The following is a 22206-nucleotide window of genomic DNA, read 5'->3' on the forward strand; positions in this document are numbered from 1 at the left end:
TGTAGAGACTATGGTAGGCTTGTTGGGGTCGATCAGCACTAGAGCAGGGCTATTCACGATCATCTTCTTGACTCGGTCAAATGCTGCTTGAGCTGCATCATTCCACTGGAATGAACTGTCCTTTCGCAGCAGAGCTCTCATAGGTTCAACAACAGTTGCGTAGTTGGGCACAAACTTGCTGTGCCATGCACTCAGACCAAGAAATGAACGTAGGGTTGCAGGATCATTAGGGGGCGGGGCATTCAGGATAGTAGTGACACGAGAGTCATCTGGCTACAGACCTTCTGTACTGATCTTTTGGCCAAGAAAGCTCAGAGTAGTTTGATGGAGCTGACATTTGTCAATATGAGTTTCAGTCCCGCTTCATTGATTTTGTGCAGCACAGCATGGAGATTGGCCTCATGTTCAGCTTCTGAGGATCCGTAGATGATTACATCATCAAGGTAACATTGCACCCCTTTGAGGCCACTGAGGATCGTTGTCATCATCTTCTGAAATGTAGCAGGGACAGAACTCAGTCCATAAGGAACTCTGCAGTATTGGTACAGGCCTTCTTCATGCATAGTGAAGTGGTGAGCCCTCTGCTCTCTCATGCAGCTTCAGTTGATGGTATGCAGATTTGAGATCCAGGGTAGAGAACATGACAGATCCACGCAGCTCAGACAGTATATCCTCAATCAGTGGTAAGGGATGGCTGTCAATGACTACTGCTTTGTTAGGTTCCCTCAAATCGACACACATGCCACCTGTCTTCTTCTTAGTGACTACAATTGGGGATACTCATTCAGATGCATCAACTTTCTCATTAATCCCATTGTCCTCCAGGTTCTCGAGTTCATCGGAAACGGCATCACGGACTGAAAGTGGTAAGCGTCAAAGCTTTTGTTGTACCGGCTTCACTTCTGGTCGTACCGTCACTTTGTGTACAAAGTCCTTTGCACATCCAAACGCAGCTGGAGTCTCACTTTTCTGTTTGCTGGTAGTGGGCGGAGCTTCGGTTTGGCGGAGTGTCGCACAGACATTGGCAGTCTCAGGTATTAACTGTCCTCCTCTGATCTGTAGCTGGAGAGCAGTCACCAGGTCCATACCTAGTATAGGTGTCCCTGTTTTCCCTATGTAAAAGTCTGTGGAGGCACTCTTGTCATAGTAAGTAATGTAAGCTTTAAGACATCCTAGCACATTCAGCTTCTGTCTGGAATATGTAACAAGCTGCATTTTAGGTTCACTTAGCTTACTTGAACCAAAATATCCACTGTAAACATTCTCAGGCAGTATAGAAACACCAGACACTGTATCAACAAGTAACTCAACAGTACATGCCTGTGCAGTAGTTGGTGCAGTAATAGTAGCAGTACACATTAGCTTAGCAGCTGTTTCAGTAGTAGAACTAACAGTTAAGACAGTAATATCAGGCACAGTCACTTCATTAACAGACTTTTGGGAGGATTTGCACACTCTAGAAAAATGTCCCATCTTACCACGTTTTACATTTGCAGTCCTTCGCAGGGCAGGATTTATTGTTGGCTAGGTGGTCAGCTGAACCACAGCGATAGCATGTGTGGGTTGCATCCGTTTTCTGAACGGTCTTGTATTTTGGCTTGCGCACCTTCTTTTGCACTTGAACGGCGGCGACGTGCTTTGTGTCACCATCAGCAATGACTTTTGCATTAGCTATAGTAGCATCTTCAGTACGCCTAGCTACTTCCAAAGCTCTATCAAGTGTCAGGTCCTCCTCCATTAACAGTCTCTCACGTATACGGGGATTATTTGTCTTCTCTACGATCTGATCACGCAGCATTTCACTTTCCATTTCACGTCGCGGCCATCTTGGATTAAAAAAAAACCAAGTGGTGGGAACTTAGTCACGCCCCTTTCTTACTCAATCGGAAATCAGTGCAGCCGGGGCCAGCAGCAAATATGGTTTGGACTACCAACCTCGAGCACCTACCGTCATTTACCACAACATGAAAACTAAGCTGGATCTTTTCTTTTTCGAGTACTTTCTGCCTCTCCTGTGCCAGTGAGGAGAGACACACACACAGGGCTGTATTCAAAGAAGTTGTTTAATCACAATAAAATGACAAATAAGATACATTTCATTTTTATACTGTACATTCAATATTTATACATTACATTGTCCCATCTACAATATTTTCATTCTTTGTCCTTTAACTTTAACAAAACTGTTGGTTCATTTTAAACTAAAATATGTTCGGTCAACTGTCATTCTGTTGTAGCAATAAACTGGAACTCGCTACCAACCCAAATCAAGTGTTTACTAAACTAAGATAGTGATTGCTCATCTCAAGGTGTGGGCTAAAAAATGGGACTGTACTGAAATGAAGTTAAATATGTTTCAATCTATCTAAGGTTTGTGTGCACTATTTTCTTGTCAGCTGAATTTAACAAAGGTTTAAAACAGTGGTCCCTGAAAATTTGTTAGGAGAGCACACACAGTCCACAGTTGGTTGACTGTTCACTTAGTGAAAGGGGTATGACTCCATCAAAAATGTGGTACTCCTTTATGCGTCTTATTGACCGTTCGACGTGTATTCTCAAGCCAGCAATACTCTGTGTCTGTGAGCTCATCACAGCTAAACTGTCCACTTGTGCCTAAAAATGCAGGGATGACAAGTTTTACATCTATTTAATCGAGCAGGTCTTTGATAAGGAAGCCCTTATCGGCCATGACCTCGTCACCTGACTCTAAGAGGTCCAGAACACCTGACCTCTTAGTTATCTCCTTATCAGAAATACATCCTGTGTATAGATTACTTACCAGGCTAACTGACCCTGAGGGAGGGATCCCAATTAGGGATTTCAGTGTAGTGTTACTTTAATAATGGGAGTATGTCATGGTGTTCAAAACCTTCGAACTAGCTGTCTCGATGCGGATCTCTGTGCAGTCTAGTATCACTCTTGTGTTTGGGTAGAATTCCCTGAATACTGGTGGCATTAGCTCGTCTACTGCTGCTCTACTAGGCCATATTGTGAGGGTCCCTAACATAAAGATCAAATAGTTGGCCCACGTCGTACAGTTCCTGCTGACTGTGGCTGGCGACACATTGAATCGTACAGATAAATCCAGAGCAAAAAAGCCCTGCCTCACACGGCACAAGAACAGGAAAAACTGATCAATCAGCGATAAATGCTCTGCATAGAAGCCAGACACAGAAATATATTCTAGGTTATGGCTGTTCCTTTGCATTTGAGTCCATCGCACCATGGACTCTGCAGTAGGCTGTAAAGCTAGGAACAGTGCTTTGAGGGTGTGGTAATCCTTAAAACCAGTGTAAAACCTGATCAGATTGGGCGCACACTGGAAGCGTTCTAGACCAAAACGCTCACTTTTCAGCTTTTTATTTTCGTCCTCCAGGAAAGCGATGCGTTTCTTTACTGCGTCAAGCTGGTCTTCCACAGAAAGGGGCTTCACGTCGTAGTCATGATCAGGTAGAGTCGCCCAAACCTCACTGGACACATGAGGATATGTCATACATGTGGGAAGCAATATAAATCCACACATTTTCCTGTTATCAAGATGATGTGTCAGAACAGAGCTATCCACTATTGAAAGATTAGTGAAAATATATATATATATATATGTGGAGTTAGAAAACAACGAGACAGGAGACGTGAGAGTAGACGTAGTCGAGGTAGTTTACTAGCTCCAACTTAGCATGTCATACATCTGACAACGACACTGAACTGACTGTGAACCGGGAGCGGAAGTGCATTATCTGACCCCTCGCCTCTTCCCTTAAAGGTACACCGTCCTCTTAGGTGAATGTCTCTCGATATATAGATGTGGGTCACCACACACACACACACACACACACACACACACACATATATATATATATATATATATATATATATATATACATATACATATTATACAATGCAGTAATCTACATGTTTGAAAAATTGTATTGTACTGACAGTAACAACTCACCTATCTCCCTCATGTTCCTCTTCATGTTCCTCTTCATCTTCTTCCGCTATTAAGTCACCAATGCGACTACAAACAGGAGCAAACATTTTTCAACGTCAAACTTTTGTCTCCTTTCTAATGTTTTAGTCACAGTGAAACTGGTCACCCCAATATTATTTAACTGGCTGTACATGGTGCAACCTCTGCAGCTCAATGCATACAGTAAATAAATTCATGAAAATGTCCGGTTTTCTGTGGTAGGTTTGCGTGTTGCTGAACTGTTATATATTATATTTTTACCGATCTCAAGCAAGCCAGCTGCTTTATCAGCGATGTTAATGGCAAGACACTGCTACGTGTCTTTGAAGTTAATGGCCTCATTCTCTCATTCCCACTTGCTGTGGAAATTAGCTTATAAGAACACAGTCTGAGATAAGTACATGGTGGGATATATTCATTTTCACTTCATATAATTTACTGTTGTTTTTTTCTGGTTGTTATGAGCTCTCAATTTCCATGGAAATACATTTGGAATATTCAAAAAAGCGAGATTCATGAGCTTGGTGTTTTACTGTAAAACAGATTGTAACCTGTCATCAACCCTGTCGTTTGTATTCATAACGAACATGTATACGGGCTTACTGCGCATATTAAGTGACATTCTCCTGTTCTCGTTCAAGTCACCAGTTCTACCTGCACTAAAAAATGATGAATTAAATAAATATTTTTATTTGTATGAGTTTATGTGTCATTTATCAGATCAGACCCCCGTCCCCACCCCCACCACCGCCGGCGCCAAAATCTCACTCTGAACTCAGTTCAAAACTTGAGAGCCCTGCTTACGGGTGTGCAGGCGTTTGGGGAAGCGGTGAAACGTCAAGGATTTATCTCTTTCCCTTCTTTGATAAGAGTTGCAGGATGGTACACAGCAGTACGACACGTTGCTTCCAGCAGTGTTTTCAATGAAGAAGGGGGCGTGGCTAAGTTCCCACCGCTTGGTTTTTTTAATCCAAGATGGCCGCGGCGTGGAATGGGCGTATTGCCAAACTTACACCTCTTCACAAGCTCGCGCAGCGCTGCCACCTAGTGATCCGTTGACTCACCCACAGCTTGAGCTCGTTGCCTAAAGCGGCACCTCTTGGCGACAACGTTCAGTTTCGGGGTGAAATACGCATCCAAAGCCTGCACAGATCCATCGTAGGTATCAGCCGTGAGCGGCAAGGTGCTGTAGATTCTTTGTCCCCCTGTTCCTAAGCAGTGAACTAGCAAGGCTCTCGTTCTCTCGGCAGGAAAGTCACTTCCAATGATAGCAAGCAGGTAACTGTCGAACAACTTTTTCCACGCAGCAAATGCGGTTTTCGGTTCACCTGCGCATTCCAGGAACACGGCAGGAGGTTGCAAGGAGAGCAATACCTGGAACACATAAACATACAGTGCCTGGAACATATAAACCATAGTAGTGCCACCTAGCGGTCTCCAACGTAAATATCATTAACAGAACACAATGCATCACTATGTATGTATATGGACACAACAATCCATCTATGCATTATCCAAGCCGCTTATCCCAAGTCGGGTCGTGGGATGCTGGGGCCTATCCCAGCAGACATAAGATGGGAGAACATCAAATTTCAGGCCATCCACATCTTCCCAATGCTTACTTACAACAATCATTATTGGGCTTGCTTAATTTTGTACATGGGTGTGATGATTTTTTTTATATTTCTGCCTCATACAGGCCATTTCTGCATCTGCGTGGGTTTCCTCCAGGCACTCCGGTCTCCTCCCACCATCAAAAAAGACATGCATACTAGGGTTAATAATCCTGTCTGTGCCCCTGACCAAGGCAATTGGAAGAAATAACTGGAGTTGGTCACTGGGTGCTGCACAGCGGCTGTCCACTGCTCCTACACAATAGGATGGGTTAAAATGCAATCTTAGTGAATCTTAGTGCACCTTAAGTGATCTTAGTGTACTCTTAGTGATCTTGAGTAATCTCAGTGATCTTAGCAAAATAAACTATTAAATTGTGTTGCATGAGACTTAGATTATTTTGGAATTGCTTCGTGTAGCTGCAAAGTTGCATGGAAATTATGTTTCATGCAATTGGCAACCTGCAACTAGTTGCATGAAAGTTTCACCATGTAAAGCCAGTCTAAGGATAAGCATTTCATGGCTTTTTCCACTTCTTCATCCGTACTGTGGCGAATTCTACTGGAGTGTTCCAGGGGCGTAACCACGGGTGGGCCTGGCCTGTCACAGGCCCACCCATTTCAAGCCCAGGCCCACCCAATCACGCTGGCTTACAAGCACGTAGGCCGGCCCCTTTTACGTACGTAGAACTGCAAAATCTGAGCGCGCATACCATCACGCTCTGTATTTTTCACTGCTGCTAACTAGCCAGTAGCCAACAATCAGCCATAATTTATGGAATGGCGAAACAAAGTTCAATCTTCCGCTTTTTTAAAAAGCCACGGATGGAGGAGGAGGAAAGCACACCTGCTCCAGCACCGACTGAGCCGCCCAATGAGAGTGAGATACCGCCGGAGAGAACGACAGAGGAGGCTACAGCTTCTCCGTTGCAGGCAGCTTCTCCTCCCCCCTCTGACGACGGTGAGACGATTCCCTTGACCATGCCAACGCCAGATTTGTCTGCTGTGGATGAGCCACCCACGCAGCCTAAATTAGTGTTCCCCGCAACCAACATTTCAGGAAAATTACGTTCTTTTTCCCATAAGTGGTATGAAGAATTTAAGTGGCTTGAATACAGCTCAGCAAGGAACGCTGTTTTCTGTAAAATGTGTAGGCATTTCCCCGAGCCCCATATGGAAAACACGTTTTTTCGAAGCGGGTTTGTAGGTTGGAAGCACCTCCGCCAAGCATGCTCGAAACATCAGGCTAGCAAACCCCATTGTATGGCACTTGGTAAATTTGAGGGTTACAGAGCAAGCCTGCAAGGTCGGGGGACTGTTCTAGACCAACTAAACCCTGAGGCAATGGACCGCTCCTTTGTGGAAAGAAATCGTGATCACGTAAAGGTGGTTCTGGACATTGTTATGTTCTGTGCAAAACAAGAACTGCCATTACGTGGATACAAAGAAAGCGAGGAAGCTGAAGCACTAAACAAGGGAAATTTTTTAGAATTGTTTAAATTCATTTGCAAATACGACCCAGAAATTCAAAGTCGCCTTCAACAAATGCCTAAAAATGCAACGCTCATGAGTGCAAAAATTCAGAACGAATTGCCAGAATCTGCTGCCTCATTACTGTTGCGCAAGATAAAAGCAGAGCTGCGTGAATCACCCGCCACCTACTATGCCATATTAGCGGACGAATATAAGGATATGTCAAAGCGTGAACTGGTCGCTGTGTGTATTAGGTACATTCATGCAGGGACAATAAAAGAAAGAGCAATTGGATTTGTAGACACCGGTGATATGAGTGCAAACGCGATATCTGAGAAGATTTTAGAAGTGCTGCAACCACCGGAACTTGATCCCTCTCTGTGCGTGGGTTTAAGCTTTGACGGGGCTTCCGTAATGTCAGGGAACAGAGGGGGTGTGCATGTTATTTTAAAACGCACTTTTCCAGACGCGGTATACGTCCACTGTAATTCCCACCGTCTTAATTTAGTTCTTTGCACCGCATCGAAAGTGTCGGGACACGTCAGCACTGTTTTCGAGACACTGAACTCTCTCTACAGTTTCATGACAGGTGCGCACAGACACGCTAAACTCCTCGAAATACAGAAAGAGCTTCATCCTAACAGACGATGCCTGGAGTTAGAGCGCTCAGCAGACACAGGGTGGAGCTCGGAGTCAGGATCAGTGAGCAAGGTTTTGGTGTTACTTGACGTTATCTTGGAAACGCTAGCACAATTTCCCGAAACTAGTGGTCACACTAAAGTTGAAGCCGAATCACTTTTGCAACAAATTCAGACGAAGAAATTTTTGTTTTTGCTGGTTACATTCGGGAAATTATTCGAGAGCAGCGATTTTGCAACAAAAGGTTTACAGAGTGGCTCATTGACTGTCACTGACTGCATAGATCTAATTCAAGGCCTCAAAGACAGTTTTGCACAGTTTAGAGATAATTCACAAGGTGATTTCAACAAAGTGTTAAAACGAACAGAGGAACTGATGGAAAAGAATGACGTCTCCAGCTGGGATGTCACCGGCGCTCGGGAGAGAAAGCTGCCCGCGAGATTCAATGAGTCGGTGGTTACCACTAGTTTGGGCAAAACTACAAACGTGAGGAACAACGCTGACCTGAAGCAGCCATGGATTAACATTCTGGACAGGCAGATTACTGAGCTGGACAGTCGCTTTCAGCAAGATCAGTATGGCATCATGCGAGCAGCCGCTGCTTGTTTACCAGGATCAGTTACGTTTGCCCAGAAAGAAGCGTTGCAGCATTCGTGTGATCATTACCGGATATCTATTGAGGACGCGGAATGGACCGTTTTCATTCAGGCACTGCGTCGTAAAGTGGAGAGGGGTCAGTGTTACCCATCCCTCATTGAAGTGCTGGACAGCTGCAACTCTGACGTTTTCCCAAACATTAACAGACTGTTAAGGGCAATGATCACCATTCCCCTGACTGCATGTACTGTTGAAAGACTCTTCTCCACTACAGGCCGTATCAAAACATGTCTAAGATCTTCCATGCTAACTGCACGCCTCAACAATCTATCCCTGTTGTCCTTTGAAAGGGAATTTACTGACTCTTTGGACTATGATGAAATAATCTCGATCTTCAACGCTCGCCCTCGGCATCTACACATTGTGCTGTAAAACGTGTACTATAGGCCTATAGCTTACATGTTGTATCATGATCTTTTAGACCGAGTCGGGCTGTTTTCCTCAGTGATGTTTAAATGGTTGTGCAGAGCCTGGCGAGAATGACTGGCGTGGTATTTGTTTAAGTGGGTTTTTATTAAAGTTTTAGTATGTTTCTTGGTCACGTACTAAAAACATGTGTTATGTGTTTACTGCTGTAATGTGTCCGAATTTGCGTCTTGTTTGAAGGATTATTGCTGGAAAATCTTGGCCCACCCATTTTCACTCAGGCACACCTAAAAAATTATTCCTGGTTACGCCACTGGAGTGTTCCTGTTCGAAGTCAGGGGGTTCATTTGCATATTACCCACGATGCAACTGAAGTGTCAACGTTTTGGTTATTGTGATGTTCAGTATTAGGGGAATACACCTTTAAGGACACAGGGAATTATGGGATAGTAAACAGAGCAGCCACGGGAGCGGGAAGGTAGACGAGGGTCGGTCGGATTTTGTGCACGTTATGCATGGAGCGAAATAAACATGCCGAAGTTCCACGGCTAATTCAGAAACGGTGTTATCATCTGTGAGAGTGAAAAGTAGGTCATTACAGTTATGTTGTGGAATATTGAACATGTTAAAAACGGGTATATCTGTTACAGATAGCGGGGATGTGGTGGAAGGTAATGGGGACGTTATGAGAGAAGTTGTATTAGACAACATTCTATTCCCAACATGAGTGTAAAGAGTAGGCAAATAGATAAGGTCGCTTCTGTGGCCAAGAACAGAAGAGAAGCTGAGACCAATACGAACTTGTGTCTGTTATGACTAGCTTGGCTTACGGTCACTAAAAGCTTGCTGGTTAACTCTGAAAGGTTGGCTGAGAAGTCCATTATTTGACCACGTCACAATACTGATGTCTGCATCACACTTCTGAAACCCTCATCCACTTTAGGGATCTATTCCTTAATGTGCTCAAAGAGAGCACCAGCATCTCAAAAAATTAGAATATTGTGGAAAAGTTCATTATTTTCCGTAATTTAATTCAGAAATTGAAACTTTCATATATTCTAGATTCACTACACATAAAGTGAAATATGTCAAGCCTTTTTTGTTTTAATCTTGATGATTACGGCTTACAGCTCATGAAAATCAAAAAACCAGTATCTCAAAATATTAGAATATTACTTAAGACCAATAAAAAAAGATTTATAATACAGAAATTTCGACATTCTGAAAAGTATGTTCATTTATGCACTCAATACTTGGTCGGGGCTCCTTTTGCACGAATTACTGCATCAATGCGGCGTGGCATGGAGGCAATCAGCCTGTGACACTTGTAATGGAACGGTTTCCTTCATTTTTAGAGCCTCCCTGCCACTAGGGGCATAGTTCCATTATCTTGAGTCTTTTGCCTTCTAGTGGCATAGTTAAGTACCACATCCAAAGGAGTTGAATCAAGTGCAACTGGACTTGGTATATATCCGTGAAGACGTTTCGCCTCGGATATATACCAAGTCCAGTTGCACTTGATTCAACTCCTTTGGATAACCATGACCTGGATGAATGAGAACATTCACAGACATGTTAAGTACCACAGTTTCAGCTACTTCCTTTGCCTGTGACAACAAGAAAATGGTGTGACAACACAGCAATATGCATGCTCCATCATTAGCCATCACCTTAGTTTCTACCCCTTTGAGTGGCAATATCTGTAACTAAAACTATTATCCATCATTGCTAGAATCTTTATTTTGAAGTATTTTTTACATATTTGCTAGAGTTTGTATAATTTTGATAACGTGTGACAGCACGTTTTAATGATGGCATTCAGGCTATACTTTTGATGCTAGCGTAAGTACAGTGTTCAATCCTATACCTGATTAGTTACAACTTACATTTAATTCCCGCAAAGAAAATGTAAGTTTTATACTTACCTTTCTTTCCTGAAAAATAGAGGATTAGTTATCATAACTGTAACTCTAGATTGAGTAAACTATTTTGTATTGTATACTGATGTATGCTTTTCTGTATGTTTATTTTCAGTTTCACACTTCCTTGTTATTAAATCCCGTCCACATACAACACTGGTCTGTTCCTTGGAGGATATGATGCAAGGGAGAGTTTATCTGGCTGTAAAAACCTAATATAGGACAAGAGTCACATTGAGTGTAGCAGTACAGCACTGCTGATGTGTTATGGAAGCCCAGGTTGCTTTGATAGCGGCCTTCAGCTCGTCTGCATTGTTGGGTCTGCAAGGTGTAATCTTAAAGGGTCAATCTACATGAAAAAGGGATTTTAGAGTGTAGACTTACCTGATTCACCTGAAACTAAAACGAGTTAACTCAAAGGATAAAATAACTGACACAAAATAGGTCTAGCTTGATAAAATAGACGATTAGCATAGGAGTAAATATTATAGCGAATTCGGGGGACAACGCAACCACAGGAACTGCCGCGGCCGGAAAGCGAACCCGTATCGCCCGCACCGCAGGAGACATCGCTAACCGCTCGACTAAAGGGTCAGACCTGCCAGCCAGCGGCCAGCGTGTCTACTTAGCACGTTACAATATAGACCGGTCTCATCATAATTGGAAAATAGAAAATTGACTAAACTAATTAGAAACCTGAACCTAAAACAACCTAACTGAATTAAAAAGGGATTCAAACCAGGGATTTCAGTATATCTAAATGTATGAATGTGTGACACATAGCTGTGAACAGTTTTCATGTCTCAAGTGAATTTACACTATATTGTTGTAAACTACTAATAAGACACATTAGTCCCTAGCTAACGGATCTGACCCTTTAGCCGAGCGGGTAGTGATGTCGCCTTGTGGTGCAGTACACCCCGTTCGAATCCCACACCGGGCAAGAAAATAAGCGTTTACATTGGTGGCGGCGGTGGGATCCGGAAGTGCGCAGATCCTCAGAAGTCTCTCCGGAGCGCGGGAAGAACAAAGCGCGAGGGCGCGCTTCCGGGGAGGGTGACGACTGTAAACTACTAATAAAATACATTAGTCCCCAGCTAACAAATCTGACCCTTTAGCCGAGCGGTTAGTGATATCGCCTTGTGGTGCAGTACATTCGGTATCGAATCCCGCACCGGGCAAGAAAATATCCGATGGCATTGGCAGCTTTTTCCATTTTGTAGCCCGTCTCTGGTCTGCTATTTTGTTACTCAACAACTCCTTAAGAGCCTAGATCTGGTCCAGTGTGAGATAGTGACACAAGTGTTACTGTCGCCAGGGGGAACCAGTGTAGGGAAGTAGGGAATGACGGACACACAACAGGGGTCGCTCGTACAGAAGCGAGAAGAGAAACACGGCCTCTTGTTCTGCGGCAGAAAACCCCGGAAACTTGGGACTGCTAGCTAACAAGCTAACGCTAGCTAGCGTTTTCTTGAGAGTGAGCGTGCCTGTCAGGCGCGGGGGCTGACCCGATCTAAACTTTCCTCCGCCGTCGTGGTCTCGGGTTTTAAAGCCGCCAGTGTCACTCGGAAGTCGTCCTCGGATCCGAACCGTGGAAGTCTTGGCCGCCGCCGAACCACTTGTAGCTCCGGCAGATGGCTTCGAGGGGAGGCTTCGAGGGTCCCCCCGGTTAATCAGAACGTGACCCGGATGGCAGCAGCCACGGAGCCGAGTCCACCGGAGGCCTGGAAGCATCAGCGGAGGGGTAGGGATTTGTCCCCCGCCTCCTTCAAGATAAGTGCCTTTAATGTTTTTTTTTTTAATGTTGTCTGATTGATAAAATTGGAAGTTTTCATGTATATTTCGGGGCAGTTGAGTTAGAGTTTAGAAACTTGCTCGCCCGGTCCGCCATCTTCGGGAAGCCGACAAATGAACACGTTACCTTGCCGGAAGTCAAGCAGACGAGAGCACGACCTGTTTTTAAAAAAAACATTTTTTTTCCTCCTGTCTTTCCTTTGTATGCACCTGGTCCTACTTGTAGGATTCGACTTAGAGACGAGAGGGGCATTGGTTGTAAACGAACTCTTTACTTAGAACTTAGCAAAGTTAGGATACTCAGCCATCAGGCTACATCTGCGTTCCCTCCAGTTCGGCTCATACTTAACATTACTTCCTAGTCTCGCCTCGTGAGAGCCCCCCCATCAAAGACTAACCAGACAGCATGCGTATTAACATAAGTCCCAATACATTACACCCCTTACCCCCAGTTAACAAAATCTGCCAAGTGGCGTGGAGGGTGCCGGTCTCTTGCCGGACGCTGTAGAGGGGTAGTGGGCACAGGAATGGCCAAAGGACCAGAGGGACCTTAGACAGACCTGCTGGTCTCTGGTCGTGGCGTTTCAGACGAGGTAGACTCGAGCGACCCATCTTCAGGTGACTGCTCACCAGGAACAATGGATTCTCCAGCGACCACATCCGTGCGTGCAGTCGTTCTACCACGCAGCTGATCCACGTGGCGTCGATGCATTTGCCCATCAGGAGTCTGCACTCTATATGAAACTGGGCCAGTAGGACCGGCTATCACGCCAGGGACCCATTTGTGTCCCCAGTGTAGCTCCTCATGTACACAGTGTCCTGTGGCCTAAAACATCTGTTTGGGCCTCGCAGCTTTTCTGCACTCACCTCCTGCTTGAGGTGCATCTCATTTTCATAGTCAGGATGAAGGCGATCAAAGGCTGTGGTAAGACGCCGGTTCATGAGAAGCTCGGCAAGGCTCTTTCCTGCTGCTGAATTGGGAGTCACATGCTGTGACAGCAGAAATCTAGCCAGGCGTGTCTGCCAGTCACCGATAGTGATTATAGACAGGGCCTCCTTGGTTGTCTGGGCCATACGTTCTGCTTGGCCATTTGAACGAGGATGGTAAGGGGCCGTAGTCACTGCTCTGATGCCATTCCGTCTGGCAAACTCTTTGAATTCTTCCTACGTGAACGCCGCACCGTTGTCAGAAACAATGACATCTGGCAACCCGTGAGTTGCAAAGAGGAGCCTCAGTGTACTGATCACTGCAGAGGAGGACATTGAATTCACAATGGCAACCTCTAACCACTTAGAGTGTGAGTCCACAATTATGAGAAATGTCTTCCCCTGGAATTGACCAGCAAAGTCAATGTGTAGCCGGGACCATTTCTTAGTTGTCCACTCCCAAGGGTGCAGCTGTGCTGTTGGTGGTGCATGACGAGTTGTCTGGCAGGTTTCACAGGATTTTACTGTCTGTTCTATTGCTAAATCCATACCTGGCCACCAGGCATAACTCCTCCCCAGGCCTTTCATATGCACAATGCCTGGGTGTGCATCATGCAGCATGGCTAGTACCTCCTCCTCGCCAGGTTGGGAATAACTACAAGACTCCCCCATAATAGGCAGTCCTTGTGTGCGGACAGTTCAAGGTGCCGGGTGAAAAACGGCTTGAAATGGCTGTCAGGTGTATCCACTGGCCAGCCATACAGGACCCAGCGCAGGGACAGAACTGGATCTTTCCGAGTAAGGGCGGCAATATGTTTGGCATTCAGTGGGGCTTCAGGTGCCATTTCCAGTAAGAGCACCTCCATGGGTGGAGGGGTCTCACGCCTACCAGCGGGCAGTGGTAACCGACTGAGGGCATCAGCATTTGCTAGCTGTTTGCCAGGGCAGTAGCACAATTCGTAATCGTAGGCCCCAAGAAGAACACTCCAGCGTAGCATGCGTGGGGACAGGACAGGTGGCATGGGCTTAGAGTGGTGTAGCAGGCCCAAAAGAGGTTTGTGGTCAGTAAAAACCACAAAGTGGCGACCAGCAAGGTACTGGTGAAATTTTTTGACTGCAAAAATGGCCGCCAAGGCCTCCTTATCTATTTGGGCATAATTTATTTCAGTGGAGGATAGTGTCCTCGAGGCAAAGACGATGGGAGCCTCCCGGCCATCGGACTCCATATGGAAGAGCAGCGCCCCCAAGCCATAAGGCGAAGCGTCACAAACAACGGGTAATGGCTTTGTTTCGTCATAGTGCGTGAGCACGCCATCAGCCTGAAGCAGTTGTTTTGCAGCAGTGTAAGCTTTTTCATGTGCGTCAGTCCACTGCCAGGGTGCAGACTGATCCAGGAGGCGGTGCAGCAGTTCTAAGATGGTAGCCTTGTTTGGCAAAAAACAGCTGTAAAAATTGAGTAGGCCTAGGAATGACTGAAGCTCCGTTTTGTTCCGGGGTGAAGGCGCCTACTGAATAGCCTCAACTTTCTCCATAGTCGGCCGCACGCCATCCTTGTCCACACGAAAACCTAAAAATTCAACTTTGTCAGCAGCAAACACACTCTTCTCCTTCTGTAGCCACAATCCTGCTTCTGCGAATCGTTCCAGCAATGCACAAAGACGGTCATTGTGCTGGTCAACAGTCTTTCCCGCTATTAAGACATCATCCAGGTATGGTTGTACGCCTGGTATACCGGCGAGGAGTGTATCCATGAAATGCTGAAATATGGACACAGCTGTCGATACTCCAAACTGCAGGCGGCGGGCCCGAAACAGCCCGTGATGGGTGTTTATAGTGAGAAGCTCTGCAGCCTCGTCGTCCAGCACCAGCTGCTCGTAAGCTTGTTTGAGGTCCAATTTACTGAAAAGCACCCGCCCTGCCAGTCTGGAAAACAGTTCAGCCACCGTAGGAATGGGGTATACATCAGGTTTCACAACTGTATTCACAGTGCAGCGATAGTCACCGCAAATTCTTAAGCTGCCATCCTTTTTAACAACTGGTACGATGGGTGTGGCCCACCTTGAGTGTCTCACGGGTTCAAAAATACCCTGAGCTACTAGCTTGTCAAGCTCCTCATCTAGCTTTGGCCAAAGGGCAAAGGGCACCGAACGTGCTTTAAAAAAACTTGGGTGATGCTGTCGTATCAATATCAATAGCAATTGGAGGGGTTCGTGAAGCCCCAAGGTCCTGGAAGACTTCTGCATATTCCGTTAAGATGTACTCCAAGGATTGTAAGCATACTTGGCGCGCCCCCATTACAGAAATGCCCAGTGCCTCAAACCAGTCCCTGCCCAGAAGACTTGCCCCCTGACCTCGAACAATAGTCAGTGGTAAGGTCTTGTGATTGCCTTGATACTGCACATCCACAAAAATCTTACCATTAACTTGTAGTTCTGCTTGTGACCATTGTCTAAGCACACTACTGTCCTTGTGTAGTAAAGGCGGCTGGTCAGGCCACAAGGTGTTGTAACTGCCCTCACTGATCAAGGAGTATGCGGCGCCAGAGTCCACCTCCATTACATGTGTTTTGTTATTCAGGATCACAGTGGCTTGATATGGCTTTTTTTACGTGAGCATACAGCTGCCTGCCCATGGTGTAAATGTCATATTCCTCTTCTTGTTGCCTAACAGTGTGTGTGTGTTGTTTGGATTGAGGAACTGTGTCAGAAGAATCTGCTGATGCGACATCCCTGCTCTTTTTAAAACAAACACGAGAAATGTGCCCCCTTTTTTTGCAATAGTGGCATACAGCAGAGGTAAATATGCAATGTTGTTGGTTGTGTGTGCCTCCACAACAAAAACATCACTTTGCACCACCTTCTGCTACTGTTTGTTTCACTTTCAAAACGGTTTGACTTTGTGCAGTCTGATGAACTTCTGCTGACTGTGGTGGTCCCAGCTGGTTTGGTTGTAGTATTCACACATTTAACGTAGCTGTTTCCGCTGCAAGGGCTTTCTCCTCTGCTGCTTTGAATGTGAGTTCCTTTTCAGCCAGCAGGCGGCGCTGCAGCGCTTCATCTAGCACCATACAGACAATTCTGTCACGCAGCATTGCTTCCAGTTGGTCACCAAAAGCGCAATGCACTGAGAGTTTACGGAGTTCAGCAATGTAGCTGGAGATTCCTTGGCCTTGCTTTTGTTTGCAATTGTGAAACTGAAAACGGTGAACAATTTGTGATGGAGGAGGACTGTAGTGGCGCTTCAAGGCCGATACTAAGTTTTCATAGGTGACGGCCGTAGGAAGGATGGGAGCGACCACCGAACGTAGTGTAGAATACGTTGCAGCACCACAGACTCTAACCAAAATAGCGCATTTCTTCTCCTCCCCATCTACTCCATTTGCCAGGAAAAAACATTCCAGTCTCTCAATATACTCCTCAATGGCATTGCCGGAGCCTTCATCAAACTCTTCTATGCGACCCAGCGTGGTCATGGTGATGTCGTTAGGCTACTCACAGATTCCTCAAAGCTGTGGTAGAATATCAGAGGCTGCTGATTTCCATCAATCAACTGTTCAAGTTGGAGTTCGGATCCGCTTCGTCGCCAGTGTAGGATTCGACTTAGAGACGAGAGAGACATTGGTTGTAAACGAACTCTTTACTTAGAACTTAGCAAAGTTAGGATACTCAGCCATCAGGCTACATCTGCGTTCCCTCCAGTTCAGCTCATACTTAACATTACTTCCTAGTCTCGCCTCGCGAGAGCCCCCCCATCAAAGACTAACCAGAGAGCATGCGCATTAACATAAGTCCCAATACATTACACTACTGTTCTAATATGGAAATGTTATTGCCTTGTTGTTTGTACATTTGAAATTGTTAAAAAAAAAAAGTGGCATAGTCATAAAAACATGTTGCTATGCAACCCGCACATACGATATGTCGTAGTGACGTGCCACCAAGGGTTAGCGGGTCAATCTTTCACTTTCGAACTGGTAACGTTAAAACAAAGGTAAAGTACCAAAAGAAAATACAAGACCATACTTTTATATCGATGACATCAACCTACTAAAAGCCTTAAAACTATAATGTGATATCCACTGCAAAAGGGATGACTACGGGCTCCGTCATCTTTAGAATTAGTATGAATACTCCTGAACTCGAAACTAAAAATAAAAAAAAAAAGTTGACGCTAACAAGAGTTTCCTCTTACGAATTTGTGAATACTGTAACGACCACGGATGAATAGACTCACTAGCCCTTGGCTAACGGTTCAGATCCTTTAGTTGACTGGTTAACGTAGTCACCCGGGGTGCGGGAGACCTGGGTTCGCGTCCCGGCAGCCCCCCCCCCCGAATTCGCTACAACAACTCCATATAAACGACCACTGATTAGTGCTCATTTATATGAACTCTTGTGAACACAAACGAAGAATTCTTTATTCTAGCTAATCACTGGTGTAGCTCGCTTCTTCTGCTAAAGGTCCATCCAGCCATTATCCAAGCCCGCTTATCTTGGTTAGGGTCACAGGACGCTGGAGCCTATCCCAGCAGTCATTGGGCGGCAGGCGGGGGGGCACCCTGCACAGGTCGCCAGTCCATCACAGGGCCAACACATAAACACCTAGGGACAATTTAGTAGGCTAAACGTTAAATAGACAAATAGCTTTGTTGAGGGATGAACATGCTTCGGGCAAATTGCGTTTTTGTGTTTGGAGGCCAGCCCTGAATATATTTTGTTGCCCCTGAAAGGCAAGGCCACCAAACACACTGTGGACTAGTCCGCAGACAGAGACAAGGCATTTGTGGACGTTAAGACTGCTCTGGCCAACACTACAATGCTGATTGAACCATCACTCAAGGCGCCGATCACCATTACCATGGACGCTTCGGACTAAGCAGTCAGTGCGGTGCACGAGCAGTGGGTGAATAGTGCTTGTCAGCCGCTCGCTTTCTTCAGCCTACAATTATGCCCCAGTGAATGGCAATACAGCACATTCGATCAGGAGCTCCTTGCCCTGTACCTCACTGTTCGACACTTCCATTCCCTGCTGGAGGCCTATGGTCCGCCCACCAGCAGCGACAGCTTGCCTACGTCTCAGAGTTCACCACGGATGTACAGTATGTTGCTGGCAAAACCAACCTTGTCGCTGACTGCCTCTCCTAGGCCATCGTGGGGTCTGTCCACCTGGGACTTGACTACGTCCGTATGGCAGCTGACCAGGCTTCTGACCCAGATGTGCAGGCTTTCAGGACGGCTGTCACAGGGCTGCCGTTAGAGGACGTGGCTTTTGACAACACTGGTACCACCACTGGTGGTGGTCAAGTTCATCTGGCACGGGCTCAAAAAAGACTTGAGAGACTGGGTTGACACCTGCGTGGAGTGACAGCACTCTAAAGTGCACCGCCACACCAAAGCCCCTCTGGCGCAGTTTCTGGTGCCCGAAAGGAGGTTTGACCATTTAAACGTGGACCTAGTAGGCCCCCTACCCCCCGTCAATGGTTTTACTTACCTCCTCACAATGGTGGGCAGGAACACTCCATGGCCAGAAGCCGTCCGTCCCACTGTCATTGATGACTTCCACCGAGGTAGCCCAGGCATTCATCGGGACCCGGGTCACCCAGTTTGGCACCCCATCTGTCCTCTCCTCTGGCTGGGGCTCAGTTTACATCTTGAGTTCTGGAACACAGTTGCAGAGAGCCTAGGAGTGAAGCACCACCGCATACAACCTGCAGGCCAATGGGTTGTGCGAGCGGTTTCATTTGCTGTATGACGGATGCTCTTCGGGTAAGCCGCAAGGACAGCAGCTGATTCAACAGGCTCCTGTGGGTCATGCTGGGCCTCAGGGCCACCCCTAAGGAGGACCTCCAGTCCTCATCCGCTGAACTGGTTTACGGCCAGCCACTGTGGGTGCCGAGGGATTTCATCCTCAACTAGGGTGACCAGATGTCCCTCTTTATGTGGGGCTGCACAGCATTTTTATCCCTTGTCCCGTGTCCCACATATTGAGACGATGTTCCACGTTTTGATTGGCTGTAGTTTTCAAAATTCAAACCACCGCAGGACAGACGCTTTTCTAAAATCTGGCTTTTACCCAATGACTGAATTTAATGTGATGTATAGTAGCTGAATTAACTTAAGAGTAGGTGAGAAGGGGTAGGAAAAACAAGTGTATACTTCCTCCTACTCCTTTTCGAACATGTAACAAATAATCTGATGTATATGGAGATTTGTTCGCTGAGTTTGATGTGTGGATTTGTTTATGACTTCAGATTATTGGCAACTACTACTACGACTACTACTACTACTACTACTACTACTTTTGACTGCTCCCATTAGGGGTAGCCACAGTGGATCATCTGTTTCTATTTCTTCCTGTCCTCTGCAGCTTCTTCTGTCACGCCAGCCATCTCCATGTCCTCTCTCACCACATCCATAAACCTCGTCTTTGGCCTTCCTCTTTTTCTCTTCCCTGGCAGCTCCATATTCAGCATCCTTCTCCCAATATACCCAGCATCTCTCCTCCACACATGTCCAAGCCATCTCAATCTTGCCTCTCTTGCTTTGTCTCCAAACCGTCCAACCTGAGCTGTCCCTCTAATATACTTATTCCTAATCCTGTCCTTTGTCACTCCCAATGAAAATTTTAGCACTTCAACTCTGCCACCTCCAGCTCCGCCTCCTGTCTGATCGTCAGTGCCACTGTCTCCAAACCATATAGCTGGTCTCACAACCATCTTGTAAACCTTCCCTTTAACTGTTGTCGGTACCCTCCTGTCGCAAAGCACTCCTGACACTCTTCTCCACCCATTCCACCCTGGCTGCACGCTCTTCTTCACCTCTCTTCTGCACTCCCCACTACTTTGGACAGTTGACCCCAAGTATTTAAACTCATACGCCTTCATCACCACTACTTCTTGTGTATTCACCATTCCACTGTCCTCCCTCTCATTCAAGCATATGTATTCATTCTGTCTTGCTCCTACTGACTTCCATTCCTCTTCTCTCCAGTGCATATCTCTACCTCTCCAGGCTCTCCTCAACCTGCACCCTACTCTCGCTACAGATCACAATGTCATCCGCAAACATCAGAATCCACAAAGACTCCTGCCTGATCTCGTCCGTCAACCTGTTCATCACCATTGCAAACAAGAAAGGGCTCAGAGCCAATCCTTGATGTAATCCCACCTCCACCTTGAACACATCTGTCATTCCAACCACAAACCTCACCGCTGTCACACTTACCTCATACATAACCTGCACCACTACTATATACTTCTCTGCAACTCCCAACTTCCTCATACAATACCACACCTCCTCTCTCAGCACCCTGTCATATGTTTTCTCTAAATCCACAAAGACACAATGTGATTCCATCTGGCCTTCTCTGTACTTCTCAATCAACATTCTCAAAGCAAACATCGCACCTGCAGTGCTCTTTCTTTGCATGAAACCATACTGCTGCTCGCTGATAGTAACCTTTCCTCTTAACATAGCTTCTATTACTCTTTCCTATTTCTTCATGCTGTGGCTGATCAACTTTCTACTGCTGTAGTTGCTACAGTTCTGCACATCGCCCTTGTTCTTGAAAATCAGTACCAATATGTTTCTTCAACCACTCTTCAGGCATCCTCTCACTTTCCAAGATTGTGTTAAACAATCTAGTTAAAAACTCCACTGCCATCTCTCCTAAACATCCCCATGCCTCCACAGGTATGTCATCAGGACCAACTGCCTTTCCACTCTTCATAGCTGACCTCATTTCCTCCTTGCTAATCCACCGCAGTTCCTGATTCACTATCCCCAAATCATCCAACCTTTTCTCTCTCATTTTCTTCATTCACCAGCCCCTCAAAGTCCCCCTTCAATCATCTCAGCACACTCCCCTTGCTTGTCAGCACATTTCCATCTCTATTCTTGATTGCCCTAACCTGCTGCACATCCTTCCCAGCTCCGTCCCGCTGTCTAGCCAATCAGTACAAGTCCTTTTGTCCTTCCTTAGTTTCTAACCTCTCATATAACTCACCATACGCCTTTTCTTTGCCTTTACCACCTCTCTCTTCGCTTTACGCGGCTCCTTGTACTCCTGTCTACTTTTATCTACTTTAATCTGTCTGACTATCCCACTTCTTCTTTGCCAACCTCTTCCTCTGTATACTTTGCTGTACTTCCTCATTACACCACCAAGACTCCTTGTCTTCCTTCCTCTGTCCAGATGACAAACCAAGTACCTTCCTAGTTGTCTCCCTCACTATTTCTACAGTGGTTGCCCAGCCATCCGGCAACTCTTCACTACCACCCAGTGCCTGTCTTAACTCCTGCCTGAACTCCACACAACAGTCATCCTTCTTCAACTTCCACCATTTGATCCTTGGCTCTGCCTTCACTTACTTCCTCTTCTTGGTCTCCAAAGTCATCCTACAGACCACCATCCGATGCTGCCTAGCTACATTTTCCCCTGTCACCACCTTGCAGTCTCCAATCCCTTTCAGATCATGCCTTATACAAAAGATATAGTCCAACTGTGTGCACTTTCCTCTACTCATGTACATCACCCTGTGTTCCTACCTCTTCTTGAAATATGGATTCACCACAGTCATTTCCATCCTTTTCGCAAAATCCACCACGATCTGACCTTCCACATTTCTCTCCTTGACACCATACCTACCTATCACCTCCTCATCACCTCTGTTCCCATCACCAACATGCCCATTGAAGTCCGCTCCAATCACCACTCTCTCTCCCTTGGGTACACGCTCCACCACTTCATCCAACTCACTCCAGAATTCTTCTTTCTTGTCCATCTCACACCCAACTTGTGGAGCATGTGCACTGATGACATTCATCAATACACCTTCAATTTCCAGCTT

The 22206-nt window shown here is 46.0% G+C and overlaps 1 pseudogene; it reads right to left on the minus strand.

Annotated features, from left to right (window-relative positions):
- Window positions 1–311: 311 nt before the first annotated feature.
- Window positions 312–18941, minus strand: LOC130124403 (uncharacterized; annotated as a pseudogene).
- Between the last annotated feature and the right edge of the window lie 3265 nt (window positions 18942–22206).

The sequence above is a fragment of the Lampris incognitus genome, chromosome 14, assembly GCF_029633865.1.
Source record: "Lampris incognitus isolate fLamInc1 chromosome 14, fLamInc1.hap2, whole genome shotgun sequence".
In the NCBI taxonomy this organism is placed as follows: Eukaryota; Metazoa; Chordata; class Actinopteri; order Lampriformes; family Lampridae; genus Lampris; species Lampris incognitus.